This window comes from Ambystoma mexicanum, chromosome 9, assembly GCF_040938575.1.
Source record: "Ambystoma mexicanum isolate Mex_15411 chromosome 9, UKY_AmexF1_1, whole genome shotgun sequence".
Taxonomy (NCBI): Eukaryota; Metazoa; Chordata; class Amphibia; order Caudata; family Ambystomatidae; genus Ambystoma; species Ambystoma mexicanum.
In genome coordinates this window covers 1,088,090,342-1,088,114,015 of record NC_090931.1, presented here as the reverse complement: position 1 = coordinate 1,088,114,015, position 23,674 = coordinate 1,088,090,342, and the positions used below count along the sequence as shown (strand labels likewise).

Below are 23,674 nucleotides of genomic sequence, written 5' to 3'. Positions count from 1 at the left end.
GGCTGTCTCTATGGAGAGGGTGTTACCTGCCCTCACAAAGAAATGGAGTGGCAACCCCCAATGCTAGAGTCTTGCTAATAGCAGAAAGGTATCTAGGGAGAAGATACATAACCCCTCCACAGCTGAACTGGGCTCACAGGCTGATATCAAATTGATGTGGCTTGGATAGATCCTGGCCACCGGACCTAAACTCAGATATGGCTTATATTTACAGTTTAGTGTACCAACAGGATAGCAATTTCAGTTATGGAGTTGTTTGGAACAGGGGTGCATGTCTAAAATGCAGCCCTTTTTCTGCAGAGAATTGGCTGTCACTGCAGTTGTCAAATGCACCCCTGTGTCCTCTTAACCTGTACTGGGCCTCTTTATGTCCCTGCCGGTCTGGAAAGAACGGTGGTGGTAAAACAGCCACCACCATTCTTTCTAGACCGGCTGATTAAGAGTCCTGCATGCGGGAGGTGTCACTCCCACCAGGTCTTACCTGGCGGGTTTAACACCACCTGCCTGCAGGCGGACATGGAAACACCGGCTCTGTCATAGACGGAACCAGTGTTTCCATGGTCCCCATCCCCATGGAGTCCTATGGGGCTCCATGGGAATGGGGACTTACACAATTCCGCCTCTGGAATTCCTGGGTCAGCGGGGTCGTAATGCCCCAGTAATTCCGGGAATCACAGAGGCGGAATGCTAATACGAGTCCGGCGGTAACCTGCCGGTTTTTCCGGCTCGGTTACCGCCGGACTCGTAATGAGGCCCACTGTGTCCCTGGGAGAGCAGGCGCTGCACATAAGGCTACTGATCCAGCAGGGCGCAGATGTACACTATTCATTTGGCATGGAGCTTTGGGAAAGGGGGACCTGATTGCCAGGTCACTGTTTCTGAGATGGAATTACACACATCGCATTATTAGTTAATACAAATGTAAAAAACCAGGGCTTATACACCATTACCAGATGGCAATTCCTCACAGGCAAGCTAAGCAAGCACCTTCCTCACTTAGTACTTTCTCTGGCCTCGATGGTACCCTCTAAAAGCAGAGAGATGGGGCCATTTAAACCAATAACATTTCCTCAGTTATTTTCAGATTGTAGAGAAGGAACCAAGTACCCCCACACAAAGCTCTGCTCCCTTTTTGCCTATATGTTGGGAGCCAGATTATGAGACACAGGCAGTGCCAGTGAAAATACCTATACCGCAAAGAATCATGGAAGTAAGGTACCGATTAAGGAAACCATATATGCATTCACAACGATATGATGGCCATTTGAATGAAATCCCAGATGAAGGGTGAAAATGAGAAAAAAGGAAGACTGATTATGTCATGCAAAGTAGAGCTGATACATACAGAAAAGATGCAAGAGACAGAAGACCATAGACATTCTATAGGATCTAAGGGGGAGGTGTTAAAGCAACATTTCGGCTCAGGATGAAGATGCTCATGCTACAGAAACGATGAAGAAAATGCAAAGTCATTTTAGAATTGTACAGATGCAGTAATGCAAGCAGACAAAGTATTTTTAAGGCTAGCTACATAGTGAATAGATTGCAGCGATGCACCAATGTATGCCTATAGGAATGTATGGAATATGGATATTCCACAATGCACTTTAGGAGTGTCTCGAACCAGTGAACAGAAAGGCTTTTCAGTGTGGCACAGTTGGAAACCAACTTAATGACCGAGGCTTGGCTGGCCTAGCACCAAGAAGTCGGGCCACGGTGAGCCTGGATGCTCATGCAGTAGCTACAAAATGTGTGAAAAGAACAAACTCTTGTCTGAGGTGAGGTGCAAGAACATTGAAGACGTCATAGGTAACCATTTAATAGTATTTTAAATGCAACAAAAACTCTGAAACATGGTCTCCAGTCAGATGGTCGGATGAAAATAGATACTGGATTGAGCTACATCGAAACCAAGAGACAAACTATGCCTATACTCCCTTTTATTCTCAGGCATGAAGAACATTTGCAAGGCCATGTTCAAAGGATAATTGACTGGCAGACGGCAAGAGTGATGATAGATGGCAGGCTAATTAGGTGGGAAGCTATGGTCAAGACCAGCCCACCAGAACCTGGGTGCCAGCCTGCATGCTGCTAGCGTGTGTGGAATATTACAGAGGGTTATGAGGGTGCCGACCAATTATAGAGGGCCACGTAATAGAGAACCTATATTTTGTATAACCAATAGGACGCCGTGTATTTGATGACATTCGTAGTGACTTGCACTAGAGAAGGGCTTAGTTGCCCACCTGATGTCAGAGCCCCAATCACTTTCCCTGACAAGTATGGAACGTATACCTAGATGTCCCCTCTAAGCCCATCACTTTCCCAAGTAGGTTTTTGTAGTTTGCCACGTAGATTGATGTCAGTGATGACGAGTTTATACTATAAAAGGTTTGTTTTTTACGGAAATTCACTGAGTGAGAAGATCGAGCGTATGTTTGTTGTACTCCCTGTTTTAGACAGTTGCAAATAAAACAGACTTACTTTGCCATCTTCCTGAGTCAGTCTGATTATTGATGTTTGAGTATATTCTCCATCCCCATCTATCTTAAAGTATTGCTACCTCATCTTAAAGGGCTTGTGTTGGGTACACAGGTTTACGTGGTAGCAGAGAGATGATGGTTCATGACCCATTGACCAAGTAGGCTTTTAAGGGTCTCGGAATATCAAATGTCCACTGCTATTTAGCTCGAGGAACGTGAAGCTCCCTGCTGCTAGCGGCCAGTACTAAAATTGTGCAAGTCACTAAAGAGATAGGTAGGACGGGTCCCTCTTTCACAGAATCCCCTCCCGGTTTCTGCAGGCAGCTGAGCGGACTGAAGGCTCAAGCGGCTGGTTGAGGAGGAGGCGATCCAGAGGGTCAGAAGTTGAAAACGCGAATGGTGAGTAGACTGAGAGAGAGAGCAAGCAATGAATGAACACCGAGTGGGAAAAGTGATAATGAGGAAAAAGTAACAGAGGGTTGGTTGGGGTATTTTGGTTTAACGATGAAGAGTGGCATAGTTTAAGGCATATGGACGAGAAGCAATACATATGATAAGCCCAGTATCCTACGTCAAGGACATCTAGAAGGAGTTTGTTTTAAAGTCCAAGTGCACATACCTAGGCTACGAACGATCAAGGATTGTTAAAGAGAACAACTCACACTCCGAGCCGAGTCATTATTAGGGGCGAGAATAGTCACAAGGAGCATTGACGGAAGTGTATGTGGGCAGAAGCATCTGTCTGTATATTCTATATTTTGTATATGGTGAAGAAATGATGAAATATTGAAGAACGGAAAGTAATAAGATTGTGGTAAGAGGCTGAAATCGGATTTTTTATTTATTTAGTTGACTGATGGTGTTCATTGAATGGGCAGATTGAAGTAAAATATGACCTAGAGGCTTGGAGCTGCGACGTTTGGTGCACGCTCATATTGTATTATTTTTCTGAAAAGTATTTACCTGTGTAAAAGAACAGTAAGTATTGACAGTCGATTGTGACCAGTCATGATGGAGGATGTTACTGCGCTTATACACTGGTGCAAACAGTTGCCAAAACACGCACCCAAGCTTAAGCAGTACAGTGCAGAATGGGTAAAGGGCAAGGCAGATAAGATGTTCATGCCATGGCCACAAGGGGGATCACTGTCCAAAGCAGTTTTGCAACACATGACGACATATTTGCGTGCAGCATACACGTGGAAAAAAGCTAGAAAATAGGTTAGCTAGCTTAGAGCTTTGGAAGATGTACCAGGAGGAACAGGAAGACCATCCTCCTGAAGACTGGATGCTTAACCAGTGTAAAGAGGGGGGTGTTGAGCCTTCTGAAGTAAATGGCCATAGTGCAAAAGATGAAGGATTATATCCTTTATGAGAACTTAAGGCGGCGACAGGGTACAGTAATTCGACATATGAGCTGCCTGCATGTAGCAGTGACGAGAGTCCAGAAAAGACTCCAGAAAGGGATGTGATCTCTAAAGTCCCACGGGACAAAGGGAGAAGTGAACAACCAGGTATGCCTCTAGATATGGAACGAGAAATAAAGAGATGGAAACGAGAGAAAGACAAAGCTGACGAGGTAGCGCTCATACAGAACGAATGGATGGGTGGTCAGATATTGCTCAAACTTGATGAAAAGAGCATTGAGGAAGTAAGGTAAAGGGAAGATCAGAACAAACAAGATTAAAAAGATAGGGAAAGAAAGGAACAATTGAAAGAAGATGAGGCTAAAAGAAAGCGTAGACAAAGGTAGGAACAACTGTATCAGGATGAACAGTTGAGAAAGCAGGAAAGAGCAGAAAAGCAAAGAAAGTATGATAACAGACAAAAAGCAATGGAAGAACGAGACAGACTAGAGAAGAAGAGGAAGAACCGAAATTAAGAGTTAAAAGAATGCAAAGACGTAGAGATGAAGTGTGTAGAGAAAACGAGAGAAGAGAGGTGAAAAGACAGGAAGAGGAAAAGGTTAGGGAGGAAGCAAAGAAACAAAGAGAGTTTGACGAGGAATTGGAATGAAAGAGCAGGCAGAGGGCACGCAACATTGATTGTATGGAGAAAGAGTTCATGAAACCTAATCCAGTAGTGGCATGGGAGGACATAGAGGAGTTCTTCCTGACGCAAGAACCAAGCCAGGACCCTCTAGAGTAGAATTAGAAGATCATTTTGATATGGGAGCTATTGGAGACAAAATCAAAAAGGTATATCTGGAGATGAGGCCCAAAGTGAATCGAGAAATAAAGGAAAAGACAATCGATTGGAAGGTGCACAGTCGTGAGGCAAAGAGGGGGGTTTGTTCAGCCTCTAGCATAGAGCCTTGTCTTTGGACAAACTAGCGTTAAACAGAGACGGGAAAGAGGGAAGCCACATGAGTTGGGGACAAGATATGCCAGACGAAGACAGAGAAACCTTCCATGGGGAGGAAGACGCTAGTGCATGTGGTCCCGAAGGGTGTTCTTCGACAGATAAGGAAGTGGGATGGTCGGATCTGGACCTAGCTAAATCGAGGATGCCAGAGCCCCTGGCATGGCCAGATCGACCTAAAAGGCGACCTCTTAGTGAGAGGGGGGAATCATCACCCTATGTGAGCAGGCTAAGGTTATTACCAGGAAGAACTGGAATGGTGGTGAGCTTTGCACTAGGTAGTATACTTGGAAATGGTTGTGTTTGCGTAGAAAAATAATTCTTCAAAAACTTGGGGTGCAAACCCACTGGAAAAAGTGCTTCCGTGGTTAGCACTATATAGCACTGTGTTGTGTGTGTGGAAAACGAAACGGCCATCTTGGGATGGTGTTCTAAACTGGTATGAGTAGTGTAGTGAATGCGGAAGTACGCTAAATCTGAGAGCGTGCATCTAATTGTGATGTAAAATCAATAGTAAGAAAAAAGAAAGAAATCATATGAGGAAATAAACAGATATAATAGAAGATACATAATTCAAAGAAGAAATGATTAAAAAAATAAAAAAATACAAAATTTAAAAATACAAGAACATTATGCGGAAGAAGGAGGAATTGAACTGATCAAAAAATAAAAAATGCATCATATTGATCTGAAATGCTTATCAGTATGTTAATGGGTTTGAAAAATAAAAAATAAAAAACAATTAAATTAAGGACAAGGTAATGCTGATAAACACACAATGCTAGAGCTGAACACAAATAATGTGAATCCTTCATAAAAGAAACTCAAATCAAATTCTTCATTCATCCCTTCCGGTATCAGGGACCCTAACTTTTCTATCCAAAACGCTTCCTCTGGGCTCTCAGTTTTTTCATGTTCGTATTCTGTCCTTTGGTGGGGATCACTTCTAGCACTGTAAATCTGAGTTGTGCTATTGTGTCCATTTAGAACAAAGTGTCTTGCCACTGCTGATGTTTTGTTGTTAATTCGGATGCAGGATTTATGTTCATTGATACGTACTCGTATTTTCCGTGCGCTCTCGCCGACATAATACTTAGCACATGGGCATTTGATAGCGTAAATGACGTTCTCTGACAAACAGGTGGCGTGATGTCTGAGTTGGATTTTCTCTCCTGTCCTTGGATGCGATATGTATGGTCCTTTAATAATGTTATTGCAATTGCCGCAACTCATGCATGGATATGTCCCTGGGTATTTGTCAGCAGCTTTTTGTTTGGATTTCTTACTGTGTGTGTCGACCAATAGGTTTCGTAGGTTATTGCTTTTTTGGTACTACCAGGAAGAAGTCAGTGCAGAACCATTGTCCCTGCTATGGACAGTTAGACGATGGGAAACAAGTACGATTTTGGGGTTTCGCAGTACCCCTTGTTCGAAAAGGGAGGAGCCAGAACACAGTATATACCATGGCCCCAGATGGATGAGGATAATTTAAGGTGTAAACTCCTGAGGAAATGGATATATGAATTAGAGAAAATTACAGGAGTAAACACGTTAGCCATAGAAGACATTAAGGGTTTTCTAGCTGCTATCCTTGCGGAGAGGGCTGATGACATTTGGTCGAAAGCAGGGTACGCGAGTGTCACTGCACAGAACACAGTGCACAATGGAGCGCAGTTTAATAATTGTAGAGCAGCAGTTTGGAAAGCGCTTCACAATATCCTCATACGTCAGATATGGGCGCTATAATGGCACGTAAGATGCACAAAGGGCAGGATCAGCTTAGTTACATTCAGAATTCAAGAGGGTTGGTCTTTGGAAATACGGGAGCCTTGGGGAAAATCTATACCTGTATTGAATGATATATTATGTCAGAGACTACCAGACAGGGTACAGCTCAAGAAGCTGGTGGGTATGGAGTCAAAACCGTTGCCAGAAGTACAGCTGCACATTGCGCATCATTGCCGACTGTTGCAGGAGAAAAATCAAGAGACAATGCTAGGAAGATTGAGGAGGCTAAGCTAGTACAGAAAGAACAATCAAAGTATGCAATAGAAGGGGCAATGTTAACTAGTGGAGAAGGGCCAGGATCACAGCAAGCAGCAGGCATGCCACAGGTGAATAACCAAGGGCAGTTTGATCAGGGAGGGAACAGATTTATGCCAAGAGGTAGGGGAGGCTTCCACGGGAGGGGCTTCCAGAACAATCAAAGACATTTTCAGAATAATCAAAATAGGCTTCAGACTATGCAGAATGATAGTCCAGGCATGCAGGGAGGACAAGTTAGAAGGCTCCCACCTGTATGTTGGAAATGTGGAATGACAGGGCACATAGCGCGAACATGTGGGAGCCAAGGGCATGTACAGAATTGACAGTTCTCAGGAGGGGGGACTGCTTATCCGCCTGCATGTAGCCCACAAAGTAGAAACGGGTTTGCCCAAGATCAGACGGTGTATCAAGCACAAGTGCAGAGAATGCAACAGGCTTTGCAACCACAGCAAGCACCATTGAATCCGCCACAAGGGCAGTCGCAGGACGCACCCATGCAGATACAACAGAGCGCAAACACAGGACAGTTATTGACTGCTAGAATAGGGGGTGTCACTGTCAAGGGTGGGAATCCTTTCACGGGCACAGGAATACGTATGTAATGAGGTAAAGGGTGGACTCAGCTATTATTTTGAGTCTATTCAGTCTCATAAACAGTTAAATTCAAATAGTGGTGGTAACATACCCTGTTGCCTTGGCACAAGGTGACTATACATAAATCAAAAGGAGAAAACGGAACTAAATCTGTTTCTAAGTGTGTTCTCTCCTTGCTCTCCTTCCAGAGTTGCTTGTAAATTCAAAAAAGGTAATTAGATAATCTCCAGTAAATAAATAAGCTTCAATTCCTTTTTAGTTGTGGAGAACCCACATTCATAATTTTAATCATTCAATCATGGTGAATGCCTGACTTTTCAGTGCCAAAATAATATGTGCCAATGACCATTGTCAGGGCTTTGAGGCACTGAAAGGTTTGTCACAGAGTGTGACTCTAGTATTTCATCCTTGAAGCATCGACAACCTGCACGGTTGGTGTGGGCTTGTAAGGGCTCCAATTCTGAATCTGTGCGAAGGTCGATCGTACCCACAATAGGACAGCTCACAGGGTGACTTGATTGTTCAGTACTATCTGTGACTCCCAATCCTCAAGAGGAACTGAGGGTTGACGTCACTATAGGAGGCAAATCTTTTTCTTTTTTAGTAGTCACGGATGCAACTCTCTCATGTATACAATAGGGAACATTGTCATTATCTGGAAAATGTCATGAATGCTCAAGGATTCTCGAGAGCTACAAGTAGGGTTCCTTTTACTGAGAATTTGCCAGTCACTATAGGAGAATGTAATATGTCTGTCCCATTGTTGTATTCAAGGTAGACACCAGTTAATATACTGGGCTGAGATTTAATGACGAAACTAAACATGACGATTTCTTTCACTGATGAAGGCATAGTGTGTTCAATGCCAGGAATACATTATTTAAACATGGGCACATTTTTTATGGCATTTACAGGACAAATAGCCACACGAGGGATGCTGTTAGAACCTGTTGTGTTTCACTATGGGTGTAGCATTTTGTTAACATGGTTGCCTGGTTTAGTGTGAAAGACTATGAGAATACCTGATGAATTTCTCTTTAGGCCAGAGATTCCCATGGACGAAGAGGGGGTGGGGGGCAGGTGTTTCCCTTAGAGTTACAAGCAGCTGTAGTGTGAGGGGAAATTGGCCATGCTCGTAGGATTTGATGATGACTGCAGATCATGGAGCACAATGATTGCTATTGGAGAGGGTTACAGATTGACTGACTTTACTGATGAGGACATATTTAGAGATGACCCATCTGATGACGAAGTAGTGTTTGAGATGAGCATTACATATTGGGTTTGGGCAGAAAGAGGTGAGGTTCCATAGAAAATGATGATAGTGCGACAGCGTCCCGCATTTTTTGATGAAGACATGGCGAAAGTGCCAGTTTCTTTATGGACCACAGGCCCTTATGATGTAGGCCTATTAAAGGGGGGTGGAGAAGTCGAGATTAAACTGAAGCCAGGAGCAATTTTACCTCAAGCAAGGCAGTATCCTATATCTCGAGAGGCAGACAAGGGTATTTTTAAGACAATATCCGCCATTATGGATCAAAGCATTTTAGTGACATCAGAGTCACCATGCAACATCGCAGTGTACGCTATCAAAACATCTAAAGGGGGTTGTGGCATTTAATTCAAGACATGAGGCCAATTAATCAGATTGTAGAGGCAGAGTTTCCTCTAGTTCCTAACCCAGCGACAATACTATGTTGTATCCCTGTTGAGGCACGATATTTCACAGTGATTGACTTGAAAAACGCATTTTTCTCAATCCCGTTGCACAAAGATTCTCAAGAACTGACATCATTTACGTTCCGTCGGACTAAGCTGAAAAGCACAAGATTACCCTAAGGGTATTGTGAGTCTCTATTGATTTTCAATAGAGTCCTGCAGATGGATTTAAGCAATGTTGATTTGCCAAGTGTCGTGCTGCAATACGTAGATGATATTTTGGTCTGCAGCACATCAGAAGAAGAGTGCAGACGTGACTTTGTTCAGTTAATGATTATCCTAGCAGAAAAGGGATATAAAGTGGACAAAGAGAAGTTGCAGTTTTGCCAAGAAGAGGTGTTGTATATAGGTCAGTTAATCTCGCATGAAGGAAAGAAAGTTACACCAGAAAGGGCTGAGGCAATTTTGAAAACCTCAAAACCGCACACGATAAAGCAAATGCAACAGTTTTTGGGATTATGCAATTATGCCAGAGCATGGGTATTTGATTATAGTTTATACACAATACCCTTGCTGCAGGCCCTGAAAAGAAAGAGCACAGGTGAATCAGGAAAAGATTGTATGGACTGAGGAAATAGAGGAAGGGTTTGATGAGTTAAAAAAGGCAATATGCACAACTCCAGTTTATTCGGAGGAATTTTTTATTTTTATTTTCGCACACAAATGGAACACTCATGACAGCAGTGCTCCTGCAGAGAACTACGTTGGGGTACAAGCGTCTAGCATATTACAGTGGGATTTTACCCAGTGATGAGGGGTCACTTCCCTTGCAAACAATAATTGGCAGCCACCACGTTCGCTATTGAAAAGTCTGCCAGCATAGTAATGGGGTGTTCCATGACGTTATTTGTTGAACATGCTTTATTTGTTGTTTTGGAGAAACCTAAAGGTACACTGACATCACAAAGAGCTTCTGCTTATGAGGTGGTTATATCGAATCCAGCGATTAAAATAGTCAGATGTAAAACGATGAACCCTGCCACGTTTGTAACTGAGCCACTGGCAGAGGACGAGCAAGTACAGGAAAATGCTCTAGCAACTGGGGAGATTTTCTTTATTGATGGTTCTTCAAAGATTGATCAAACTGATGGACAAAGATATTCAGGTGCCGCTGTGGTAAAACATAGGGTTAACAGAGGATTTGAAGTAATGACAAGTGAACGACTACCGTCTCACTTTTCAGCACAGGCTGCAGAATTAGTGGTGCTGATTATCGCGCTCGAGAAACACGCAGACCAGGAAGTAACGGTGTATAGTGACTCTGCCTATGTGATGTCAACAGTGCACGCAGGGTTAGCACGTTGGAAAAGGAGGAGCTACCTCTGAGCGGATGGAACTCCAGTGCAGCATGCCGCCTTGTTGGACAGACTCATTAGTGCACTACAAATCCCAGTAGCCATCGCGATAGTTAAGTGCGCAGCGCACACTAAGAGAGCAGACTTTATTTCGCGTCGGAACCAAGCCGCAGACTAAGAGGCAAAAAGAGTTGCATATTCACCTGATATAATGAGTTTTGATACGCCTGATGTGAAAGAGAGAATGGTGGTGATGATGATTGTGAATTAAAGCTTTAACCATTTATCGAAAATGCAATTGATGGAAGTTCAAGGTGGAGCCTCACAGGATGAGAAAGATCTGTGGACACGGAGGTGGTGTTCTTTATCCCCTTCCGAAGCACTGTGGCGTCAGGACAGCACTGGTAAACCATGATGTCTGTAGCCTTAGTAAGGGTGGCGTTGGAACGGCTACACTACCTTGTGCATGTCACTAGAACACGCTGCTTTTTATGTAGTAAATTGTATCGTATGTCAAAGGTTTACTGCCGGGCACATGCTGCGAACCGTTAGAGCAGTTATTCCTCGATCAAATGGTCCTTTTCAGCATTTACATATCGACTATGTTGATATGCTGCAGGTCTGTAATGGATATAGGTATATGATAGTGGTGCTGTGCCCCTTCTCTAGGTGGATTGCGGCAGGCCCATGCACACCCAGATTCCATTTGCGCTGCAAAGATTTTAGTCCGAGAAGTATTTCCTAGATGGGGAGTATGCGAGGTGTTGAGATCAGACAATGGCCCACATTTTGTGAACGAGGTGTTTGAGCAAATTAGCTTATTGCTCAGCATAAAACACACATTTTCTTCTGCTTATCATCCGCAAGCGAACGGGATATGTGAGAGACTCCACAGTCTGCTCAAAGAAAGGATAGCTAAATTAAAAATAACGGTGAAAAAGGGATGGCTGCATTGCCTGCCTCTTGCATTATGTGCACCGATGAATCAACCAGGCTCTGACCACCACCTCACGCCCCATAAACTAGTTACTGGGACGAAAATGAGAACACCTATAACTCCTCCATCGAGGGCTAGAAGTGATGCCCAGACAACAGCAGAATTGTTAGTAAATGAGCTACGTGCTTACTTAACATGTATGACTACAAGTATCTCTGTCATTTCAGATCAAATGAAGCAGATGTGGTGTCAGTCTCAGAACACAGATGAAGACCATACAACAACCGGACCTGAAGAATTACGTCTTCCAAGACTTTTCCCGCTGATAAAATCTTAATCAGGAACTTCACGCGAATGTGCCACGATCCCAGATTTAACAGCCCTTTAGTAGTGAAGGACGTTACCCCATCGGCAGTAAAAGTCCTATAGAGACGTGCTTGGATACACCAGAAAGACGTGATAGTCTACACTGGAGAGGCCACCACATCCCCACCCCATTCGGAAGCAAGCCACAGAGAAGTTGTTCAGCACGTGCAGACTAGATCGATGATGAGGAAGAAGGACGAAGATACTGTCTAGTAGACAGAGGGAAAGTGTGCACATGGACTGTGGTTCACCAGAGACACTCTTTGTAGCTGCTCAGCAAGGAGTGAAAAGGCTATTGTTCTTGATCCGCAGGAGTTTTCTAACATTGTACTGTCGAATATTGACATCCTGAAGGAGAAAAATGCCAGATCGTGAATTCATTTTCAATGACTGGAACATGGAGCAGTTTCCCAAATCCTTTCTTACCGAGTTTCTCTTTGGAGGCACCCATGGTGGTGTCTGATGGCAACACTTATCAGATCGTTCTTGCTGTTTTTCCCTTCATTCTTCGTGCATAGCTTGCTCGGGTTGTGACATTCATTTGTTCTTGAAAGATCCTATAAGTGGTCCCATCATATGGAGACTGCTCACAGCATCATTGAGCAGATCCTCCAGTTACACGAGATTCATACAGGAAGTACAGATGGTCCTCTCTGATGAAGATGCCCACAAACTGCTTGGCATGATCTTTTATTTTCTTCTCCACAAACATTCTTATCTTGTTGGACGACGGACCAGTACTTATGTATTTCAGAGAGATCTCATGAATCTACCTGCAATAAATTGGCTGCTACATGAGATCATCAAGCAGATCCGTATGCTACTCAAGCATCTGACAAACTTTCCTGATTAAAGTTATTTTTTCTTCCTTAAACGTAATCGCAGGCAAGATGGGAAATTTTTATAGCAATAATAATAATGTAGCAAACAACGAGATAACAGTGACGCGCGAGAAGCCATTGTTGCTGGAGTTGGATGTATTGGTACATAATATTTACATGTATCATATTCATCATTATTCTTCTGTTTCTCACAATACACTGTTTATTATGTTTGTCCAACGAGCGCAGTGGTTCCGATGTACCTACCAATGCAGCAGAAAGATGCAAATATAGCAATCTTTCGAAAACCAAGGCCATATGTGTTTGTCCCTACACCAGGAGCACATGTAAAGACGCCAATTTCACTGACAAATGTCCCTATGATTCCCCCAGTAAGAAGGAACTATGCTTATATACTTCATGAGATGATCATAAAAGCTCATGAGGCAAGAAAGAGACCCAAGAGAAGTACAAGAGAGGATGGTCATGAATTGAATGATTACCTATATAGCACAGCACATTTGGGGAACAACATGTGGTATCAGCACATGAAAGAGGTGGGAACGAGTACCTCCAAGGAAGAAAGCTATGTATGTGCACTCCTGCTTTACACTATGGGAAAGTCTAAGATATTTATAGCTGTTGAGATAATGTTCAGACAGCACATTGCCCATCTCACGTAGCACTCTGCCGGGCAAGAGGTCAGTTCATGGGCCGAACAGCATCTTTGGTATGGGCAACAGAATGGTCAGCTCCAGGCGAAGATGATTATGTTCAAGACTCGAAGACAAGGGCAAGGACATTCACCAGAAATCATGTGATAAGATACGACCAGCCTGGAGTGAAAGAAGCTGGAATCAGATGGGAAGTAAACAGAAGACTTGAAAGCCCAGGGAAAACTGAAGAAGAAATTTGAAGATGGAAGGAAAGAGGCCCGATGCAGATCTGGAGATCAGTACTTTCTCCAGACAGCTGGGAGGAAGCTGTGGTTATCTGCAGAGCGTGGGTAGTAATTGGTTGCTGCAAACCAACCATTGATGTGGTAAAAGGATGCAAACCTTTATGACCAAGACTTGTGAAACTACTGACATGGGTCGTAGACAAAGGAGGGCCTTTACATATAGTGCCACTGGACAATGCAAAACTGTGTTTCAGAAACAATGGTACGAGAAAAGTTGGAGAAAATCAAAATTGTGGTTGAGGCTTTGATGTACCAGGAATGAACATTGGAACAGCAGTGATAATGTATTACTACTGGGCCTGTGGATCCAAGGCTTACATGAAGCTGCCCAAAGATTGGGGAGGACTGTGTTCTATAGTGATGGTCCATGTTCCAGCGTTGGTGATTCCTAAAAGTGACCTAAACATTGGTGAATTTCCAAAAGCAGACACTCACCTGAGGAAGAAGAGAACTGCTGAGCTGCTGAATCGAGTGAAGAGGGATAACTATTTCTCAGCCAAGTCAATAGAAGCTTTTGATTCCATTCCATATGAACACAGATTGATCAGTCAGACTTCATTGATATTCCCGATAATCTTTATGCCTAGGATCGAGTCGGCAGCAAATATCAAATGGTTACAGATAACCAGATGTGAGCTTTTGCAGACGATGAACACTACCATAAAGGGATTGAATGCTACCAAGGAGGAGCTGAGAGCCATACGACTGATGACTCTTCAGAATGGATATGACTCTTCAGAATGGATCACAGCTATGGATGGAGGTGTTTGTTCCAAAATCAGAGAATCATGTTGCACATTCATACCTTCTCATGATGACGTGAATGGCACCTTGACAGAGGCTATAACGTTGCTGACAAACTTGCATGCCAAGATGGAAGATGAAGTGGAAGATATTGCTGATGATAGTTGGCTTGGATCAATCTTTTTATGGGTTTCACAGTGGATGGTGGACATTTTCAAGTTCCTGGGAGCCCAGTTGGTGGTGATCATGTTTGGATTTTGTGTGATCAGAATAGTAATCACACAATGCAAGAAGACTGCAAAGAAGGCAGTAGGAATGAAGATTGTGATTGTCGAATCAGGATGGAAAACTAAAGAGCTGACAGATGAAGAGATCAGAGACTATGTGAAGGCCAGTATCCATGCACTTGAGGGAATGATGTTCCTGTACCCAAAGAACCACAAGAAGTATGTGGGGAGGTAGATCTACTGCAGTCCTAATGGACAATGCATGCGTATGTCCTGGAATAAGGATGAACATGTGAAATCAGCAGGATGCCTGAAAGGAGTCATAAAGATATGGGTCCCAAAGAAGGATTTCCTCAGACGAGGATGTCTGGATGTGAAGAGTGATGAGAGAGTGATCGATGAATCGCCCAGAGGGGGAGTGTAGAAAAGGAACCATATGTCCCCACACAAAGCACCACCCCCTTTTTGCCTATATGTTGAGAGCCAGAGTGTGAGACACGTGCAGTGCCAGTGAAAATACCTATACCGCAAAGAATCATAGAAGTAAGGTACCCATTAAGGAAACCATATATGCATTCACGACAATATGATGGCCCTTTGAATGAAATCCCAGAGGAAGTGTGAAAATGAGAAAAAAGGAAGACTGATTATGTCATGCAAAGTAGAGCTGATACATACAGAAAAGATGCAAGAGACAGAAGACCATAGACATTCTATAGGATCTAAGGGGGAGGTGTTAAAGCAACATTTCGGGCTCAGGATGAAGATGCTCATGCTACAGAAACGATGAAGAAAATGCAAAGTCATTTTACAATTGTACAGATGCAGTAATGCAAGCAGACAAAGTATTTTTAAGGCTAGCTACATAGTGAATAGATTGCAGCGATGCACCAATGTATGCCTATAGGAATGTATGGAATATGGATATTCCACAATGCACTTTAGGAGTGTCTCGAACCAGTGAACAGAAAGGCTTTTCAGTGTGGCACAGTTGGAAACCAACTTAGTGACCGAGGCTTGGCTGGCCTAGCACCAAGAAGCCGAGGCCACCGTGAGCCTGGATGCTCATGCAGTAGCTACAAAATGTGTGAAAAGAACAAACTCCTGTCTGAGGTGAGGTGCAAGAACATTGAAGACGTCAGAGGTTCATCATTTAATAGTATTTTAAATGCAACAAAAGCTCTGAAACATGGTCTCCAGTCACCTGGTCGGATGAAAATAGACCCTTGATTGAGCTAAATCGAAACCAAGAAACAAAGTATGCTTATACTCCCTTTTATTCTCAGGCATGAAGAACATTTGCAAGGCCATGTTCAAAGGATAATTGACTGATAGACTGCAAGAGTGATGATAGATGGCAGGCTAATAAGCTGGGAAGCTATGGTCAAGATCAGCCCACCAGCACCTGGGTACCAGCCTGCGTGCTGATAGCGTGTGTGGAATATTAGAGGCGTAAAAGGGTGCCAACCAATTATAGAGAGCCACATAATAGAGAGCCCTATAGTTTGTATAACCAATAGGACGTCGTATACTTGATGACGTTTGTAGTGACTTGCACTAGAGGAGGGCTTAGTTGCCCACCTGATGTTAGAGACCCAATCACTTTCCCTGACAAGTATGGAACGTATACCTAGATGTTCCCTCTAAGCCTATCACTTTCCCAAGTAGGTTTTTGTAGTTTGCCACGTAGATTGACGTCAGTGATGATGAGTGTTCACTATAAAAGTTTTTTTTTTTAATGAAACTCACTGAGTGAGAAGATCGAGTGTATGTTCGTTGTACTCTGTTTTAGACAATAGCAAATAAAATAGACTTACTGCCGCTGAAAGGTCTCTCAGGGGTGCACTGCACGGAGAGCCTCAACTCCCACCTGCACAATTAAGTCTTGCTCAGACCGCACCTGACCGATGCGGCCTGGGGACCGTGAATTTCCCTGCCTTTCCTCCTTACCTTATTAAGGTGGGGTCTACTCATGGCCTTACCTGGCAGATACAATACAGCTTTTCCACCATCACTGCCTGACCACTGCTCACTCACCTTGCTGGGCTTCACCCAGTGTACGCAGACCAGTTGTAATCTATGCTTCACCCTCTCTGTCCTCATCATGCTTTGAGGTTTCTGGATACTAGCAAGTTCCCTGCAACCACTTCTGGCAGTTTTCTTTTTTATTCACTCCCCAAAGGGTCATAATAGCTTTATAGATGATACCCTCTGGCATAGCTGGCGTTATGGGCTCGTAAACGTTGTTAAATGCCCTTGATATGTTTGGGCCTTTAACTGGGTCATTTCAACTCTGGTTTCCCTTATCCACTATACGAATTCAGACATGAAAAATCTTTTGCAATATTGCCTTTCATCTGAAAAGTATTCCAAACTTGTTCTAACTTTTGTGTTTAACAAACTAAACTCTGTAACTTTCACACCCCCCTTCCTCTTTCCAGCCAACTCATAAAATACTTAGAACTAGCTGTTTTCAGCTTCAATGGGCACATTCCCTCTTTTACTTCTTGAATCATATTAGTGTTTTGCTTGTCCGGTTGTTTTTTGCTGGCGGATGAATCATTTTTTAATGATCAAGTAACAATTAAATCTAGGAGAGTTATGGTCTCATCTGCAGTGTGCCCGGGCAATTATTGGTGTATTTTGAGGCTGGATTGATTTTTTAAAATTTTTTTTAGCACTTGTACTTGCCTTCCTTCATTGCGCATATATCTAATGTCTTCTTTGGTGTAAGCCTGGACGTCGGAATTGGAAAATCATGTGCCATTAGCCTGATTTGTACCTCTCCAGTGTAATTCTTTTTCTGCAGCATTGGGTCTGTCATGGATTCACATGCTCATAAATATTCCCCATCATCAGGCTCGGAATCCTTGGTAAAAGAAAAACAGTTCACACTTTCATTTACAAACTGTATTTCTCCCATAAACTATTCACTGTCCTCTGGGTCATACTGCCCTCAGCCAATGACAGTTGTACCCCTCCTCTGGCAGTTAGCTTCAGTGTTTGGAGTCCTCAAGTTTGCTCTGCAAGCTACTTCTGTGTTTAGTGGAAAAAGGTTTGATTTTTGTTCCAAAAGAGCCTGTGTACTCTTCTCTCCATCTGCCGACGTCGGGGATCCGTTGTCATTGAATTTCAGCGCCGTTCAAGGGCAAAGATCGTTTAAGTTTCAAGAAGGCCATTGGGCCTACTTCGCACCCTCCGACCATGATGGAGGAGAAGAAAGAAGGAAGATCCCTTTTTAAGTCCTGCACCAAGTGCGGGCTCCAACATGTGTTTGTGGAGGACAAGCACCTACAATGCCTCTACTGCCTGCATCCGGACCACAAGGAGGGGGATTGCAAGATATGCCACAGATTCTCCAAGATGACGACAAAGGACAGGCACAGTACACTGCGGGGGGGCTGAATGCCAGGGCCTCTTCCCCGTGCCCCAAGCAGGGACATGCCTCACCAGAGGCCGGTCGGTTCGAGGAGCAGGCTTCTAAGTCCTGTGAGGGCGCCTCATCCTTGGGTGCCCAGGATCAGGCCAAGCACTGCAAGTTCGGGTCCACCGGTGTCGCTGCGAAAGCGGGCCCCTTGGCGGGCAGGGGGCGATCAACATCATCCTCAGCCGCCATTGCCAGCCCGCAATCAAGCTCCTCTTCAAAGAGGAAGCCGTCTAACCCGGCTAAGCTGCGGGAGAAGCCCGAAAAGCCATGGGTGGAGGAAAAGAAAGCCGAGCTGGCCAAGAAAGCCCAGGCGCCACAGGAAAAGTCTTTGTCGACGATAGAGCTGGTGGCGGCTGCTCTCTCGAAAGCGAAAGCGACTGACCTGAGAAGGTAACCCCTGCAGCTCTGAAGGTATTCCTCCCTTCTGAGGCACAAGGCCGCCGTGGTGACTTTGAAAAGGGCTTCCGGCACGCCAGAGAAGGGGTCACCACCTCAGAACCCGGTTCCAGCCCCTCATGGTGGAAAAAGGGGAAGTGGGGCAAGGAGGCCCCGGATTAGTCCCAGGCTGTGACACAAGCCATGGAAATTTTGTCCATGGACGACGAGGACTTGGCGTCCATACTGTGAGGAACTCATGGTGGCAACAAGTAAGACCGATGCAAGTTTTCACAGTTCAAGGGTGTTTATTGAAAAATGAAATGCTGTATGCAGGTTGGAAAAATGCCTAATATAAACCTAAATCAAAGATGGGAGCAAGCGTCAACCATCAAATGAAAAATAAGGCAGTCCTAGTGGTGTTGTGTCAAATCAAAGGGGCCTATACTAAGAAACCTATTGCCAAACCTCACAACTAATACAAAAAAGGGTGTTGGATAGTTTTCAAGAAGTGTTCTCAAATAATAAGTCACAATGCGATAGCTTGGGTCTCCCTTCCCCACGTTTTTGCACGTGGTAGGATGGGAGCTTGGAGCACAGAACAGTCTCTGGCTTCTCTGGCACAAGACTGAATTTCCAATGGCAGCTCTCGGGACATACGCTCAAGCTTTCAGCCATCAGGTCAGTTGATGGCCAATTCTCGTTTCACTTGAAAGTCTTTTGCCTTCGAGGACCTGACGTAGTCAAATACCAAAACGAAAGTTACTTTAACAAATGAAAAGTTTGTTTCCAATATTCGCTGGGTGATGGGTTCACCCTTGGGTCCCCCTCTTCTGGGCGCTGACCCTTCTCATTTGCTTATCACAGTTTCACGCAGGGTGAAAGCTTTACCCTTGGGTCCCCCTCTTCTGGGCACTGACCCTTCTTGTATTGTAGTCCACAAATCTTAATGTCTTTTTAAACAGTTCCATACACACTGTTTCTTGGGACTTGAGACTCTGCCTCTCTTGGGATTTGCTTCCCTTGTTTCTTCTCACTGCAGGATTCACTTCCCTTTCTTTCCCTTAGTTTGTAGATCAAAGTCTTTACATTGTACAGGGATTTTACTAGACCTGCTGTATGACCACTTTGACCTCTTTCAGCGACTCTCCTACGGCGTCTGGTACCCGTAGTTGCGCTGAAATGGGGATCGACCGGAGTCTCTTGAATTAGCACCCACATGGTGCGGGTTCTCTCTCTGCAGCTGGCCTCCCCTTAACACTTACAGTTCTTTACACAGTTCATCAAACTTGGTTCAAACTTGCCACTTCTCAATCAATACAGCCCGGTTCTCATCGATTCTCCCTTCGCCTCACTGGCTGTGATGAACCGCTTGGCTTTTAGTTTTCCTGGAGTCAAGGATGGTACCACGGGCGCAGGACCATCCTTTGATCCTGCTTATCGGCAAAGGTTTGCCCTGTGTACCGTTGTCATCTGCTGCAAGACACTTGTGCTATTGTTCGTGGTTTTAGGCTCTCTTCCATGAAGTTTCTGCAGGCCTAGCATGAAAAGGACAAGGTCACTTCTCTCCTCGCCACCCTCTTGATTCCTGCCGCCTTTCTACTTCACTTGAACTGCGACGCTTGTTTACCTGTCTCGTCATGCTGTCTGCCGTGCTCGCCATGCTCGGACGGTGCTCTCTGGCTCCACCTTTTATCCCTGTAGGGAAAGGAAAGGGCCGTTGTCCTTTGTGTTGTGCGATGTTTGTGTTGGAAAATGGGGCTGGGGGAGTGGTTTGGAATGTCCTATGTGAGAGGATGGGGAAAAGGTTTTAAAGGCAGGGGGATACCGCGTCTCACCTGTCGGTATCCCACTCCCCAAGGATCCTCTATCCAGGTGATCCTCCCTCACTGGTCCACTCCCAGGGACGGGATCCAATAGCAATGGTCGTGTCCTGGCCACCTGAATGACAGATCCCCAGGCACTAGCTAGGGAGACACCTTCAGGTTTCTCACACTACACACGGTCCACAAGGACGTGGAAGAGGAGGACGGCGACAGTGGCGCAGGGCCTAGTGTTCCGATCACGCCAGCTTCGCCGAGGGATGTGTCTCTGGACATCCTATCAACCCTCTACACCTTGGTGTCAGAGATCCAGAAGAGGATGCTGCAAGGGCCTGTTCCAACCCTCCTCCAGGCCCCCGACCAACCACTGATAAATAAAAGAAAGTGCCATCCAACGCCCTTTTCAGCATCCGCGTCAGGCCCTATCGCCCCCAGCATACCTGGTAGGTGTCTGTGGTTGGAATCGCAGAGGCTTCTGAGGGTGCCCCGTTTTCAAAGAAGTCTGTTAGGTGAACGTGCCTTTTCTTGGCTTGCACCTATCATGTGGAATAAACTCCCTATGGGCCTACGAAATATTGACGATCATCTACTATTTCGAAAAGCCTTGCAGACCTATCTTCTTTTGTTTCATAACATGGAAAGTCTGGGGGAGGTGAGGTTGCTGGTCTTTTCCCCCACCCCTGTTGTTTCCTCTAAGTGCCTGGATGCCTTTTGGCCTTATTAGCGCTCTTATAAATGCTATTACATTACATTGCATACCCAGACACGGGGACGGATATGGCCACGACGATGGACGACGACGATCTCGGAGCGTGCAGTGGGTCACTGCAGCATAGGGCGTCCCCACCGGACGAGGTGGGATTGTTCACCAAAGCCTCCGAGCTGTTCTATCTCATGCCCGAAGAAACCAGGTCAGAGGCTTTCCTGTACCAGAGGCACAAGGCCAAGAGGAAGACAATCATGGCGGTGCCCCTCCTGGATGACGTGTTTGAGGAGGGCCTAGCCCTCTTGAAGAACACTTGCACGGCTCCAGCTAAGCGGGATAGGCTAGAGAAGAAGTACTGGGTGCCGGAGTCTGCACCCAAGTGCTTGAGGTCGCAACCATCGCCAGATTCAGTGTTTTTGACAACAGCAAGGTCATCTTCAGTCCCTCCAGACAGCAAGGGTAAGAAGCTGGACGCCATGGGGAGGAAGGTGATTTACTCCACAGTCTCCACCATCAAGGCGGCCAAAGCACTGGCGATCCTAGCCAGGTACGACAGGGAGCTGTGGTACAAGCTGGGTCTGATTTTGGAGTTCCTCCCCGACAAGATGGAGGTGATCGCCCTCTTCCAGGAGGGAGCAGTAACATCGGATCACGCCATCACAGTGGCGCTGGATTTTGCCGACACAGGGTTCTGGCAGATGGGGAACGGTGTCTGCTTTCATCACCAGGGCTGGATGAAGGCCACAAATTTGCGCTGGGAGGTCCAAACCAAGTTAATGGGCTTGCCTTTCAACAGAGATAACCTTTTCGGGAAGGTCGTCGGCGAGTCCCTGCATGCCAGCAAGGCGGATACGCAGACGGGCCGTGCACTTCGCAGCATCCAGCAGCACTGTTCTTCCTTTCATTCCTCCAGAGGAAAATCGGACAGGTTTTCAGGGTTTCTCCTCCTCGTACCATCAACCTTCCAGATCCACGACTCAGGAAGCCCACAGGGGCCGTTCCCAGACCTACGGGGGAGGAGGACAGCATAGTCTCCAGCAAGGCATAGCTCAGACGCCAAAGCAAGCCCGAACTGGCTAAGACGTGGTTCCCACACCTTTGCACCCCGGTGGGAGGTCGGCTGATGAGGTTCGTCAGCGAGTGGGAAAAGATCACCACCGACAGATGGTTGCTGGACGCTCTCTTCCAAGGACACACCCTGGAATTTCAGCACAGGTGTCAGCGGATCCCACTGGTGGCCTGTCAGGAGCAGCAAGTCCCTCAGATCTTGGAGGAAGTATGGGCCATGCTAAGAAAAGGGTTTATAGAGCTGGCTCCCCAGCGACTCCGGGGCTACGGAGTCTACTCCAGAAATTACTTGGTAAGAAATAAGATGGGGGCTGGAGGCCCATGCCAGACCTGCGACGTCTGAACAAGTACCTCAAGTCTCAGAAATGTAGGATGGTCACATTGCACCACATGCTCGGCCAACTGGAAAGAGGGGATTTCCTGAAGTCGCTGGACCAGGAGGATGCCTACTTCCACGTCCCCATTCACAGGAAACACCAGAAGTTTGTACACTTCATAGTGTAGGGACAGCCCTACCAGTTCAAGGCCCTACCCTTCGGCTTGAAGTCGACCTCCAGAGTGGTAATGAAGTGCCTGGCACCGGGTTGCGGCCCATCTGCATCTATGGGGGATCCACGTTTACTCGTACCTCCATGACTGGCTCATCCGGGCCTGCTTGCGAGAGTCGGCCGTCGATCACACAGAGACGACTGCCAAGCTGCTGGCGGATCTGGGATTCTCCATCAACCATCCAAAAACCCTGTTTGACACCATTGCAGAATGCGCTGTTCCTTGAGGCCAAGCTCGATACAGTGTCCTGCCTCGCATCACCCTCGGTGGAGAGGGTAGCGGCCACTCAGGGGAAGGTGCAGCGGCTGTTGTCGATGAAGACGGCCACGGTGCGGACCATCAAGTCATTGCTCGGCATGATGGTGTGTTGCATCTACCTCATCCAGCTCTGCAGGTTGCAGATGCAACCTCTTCAGGAGTTCCTGGATGCTCGCTGGGTACAAGTATCCGGAAACTTCGCAGATAAAATCACTCTGAACAACGAGAACATTGCACATGGCACGGAATTCAGGACCCTCCATTCCAAGAAACTGTCACGACGGATGCTTCCCTGGAAGGCTGGGGAGCCCACACCAGACGTCTAAATGCCAGAGGCCTGTGGCTACCAGAGGAGAAGGATCTCCATATCAACATCCTGGCTCTACGGGCAGTGTTCTGGACCCTCAAGTCGTTCCTTCCATCACTGAAGGGCAAGGTGGTGAGGAACTTCACGGACAAGACCACCATGAAGTTCTACATCAGAAAAGAAGGGAGCACTCTATCTCTGGTGCTCTTGAGGGAAGCGCAGGAATTGTGGCGCTGGACCGTTGGACAAGAGATGTTCCTCATTCCCCTTCACCTAGCCTGAGACGGGAACGCCATCGCGGACTCTCCCAGCGGGGAGTTGCACTCCTGCCATGAGTGGGAACTTCGGCAGGACCATGTGGACCGCATCTTCGCCAAGCGGGGCAAGACCTGGATCGATTTGTTTGCGACAGCGACAAACTCCAAATGCCAGAAGTTCGCCAGCAGATTCCACCAGCCGAGGAGCCTGGGGAACGCGTTCTCCTTCCCGTGGGAAGGGATGTTTCTGTATGTTTTTCTTCCGTTGCCTCTCCGCCAAGAGTCATCAACACACTCAGACAGTGCCAGTGCAGGATGATACGCATGGCCAAGGCAGATCTGGTACTCTG

General features: G+C 45.9%; 1 protein-coding gene across 11 annotated transcripts in view; it reads left to right on the top strand.

Annotated features, from left to right (window-relative positions):
* Positions 1-23,674, top strand: part of GPD2 (glycerol-3-phosphate dehydrogenase 2) — a 2,458,594-nt gene that overhangs the window by 1,025,545 nt on the left and 1,409,375 nt on the right. The gene's annotated exons all lie outside the window — the stretch shown is intronic.